Source organism: Pteropus vampyrus, unplaced genomic scaffold (assembly GCF_000151845.1).
Source record: "Pteropus vampyrus isolate Shadow unplaced genomic scaffold, Pvam_2.0 Scaffold216, whole genome shotgun sequence".
NCBI classification, from domain to species: domain Eukaryota; kingdom Metazoa; phylum Chordata; class Mammalia; order Chiroptera; family Pteropodidae; genus Pteropus; species Pteropus vampyrus.
In genome coordinates this window covers 3,898,521-3,898,896 of record NW_011888997.1, presented here as the reverse complement: position 1 = coordinate 3,898,896, position 376 = coordinate 3,898,521, and positions in this window count along the sequence as shown.

Below are 376 nucleotides of genomic sequence, written 5' to 3'. Positions count from 1 at the left end.
TGTGTTGGAGTGCTGAGTAATACAGATATGAAGTTGCTAGGAGGTTTTATTGATGAAGTATTGCTAAGGGATGTCAGAAATAGCTGTCTGAATAGCATCAGACTGAACCTCCTTGGTGGTAGTGGAGATCCAAACCAGAGAAGTATGGCTTTGTGATTGTTATTTTGAAAATACATTAATACTCAGGCTGCTGACTTGTGGCAATGGAATTCAATGCCATTGAAGAGATTTAGCAAATGCTTGAAGGTTGAGGAGAGGTAAGCCTGGTCTCTGGGGGTTACTCATGGCCTTATTGAACTTTGGCTGAAATGTTTCTCTTTGTCGTTTATGCAGTATAATTTCTACCAGCAAGTCTAGAGAGTTAAAAAGCCAAAAA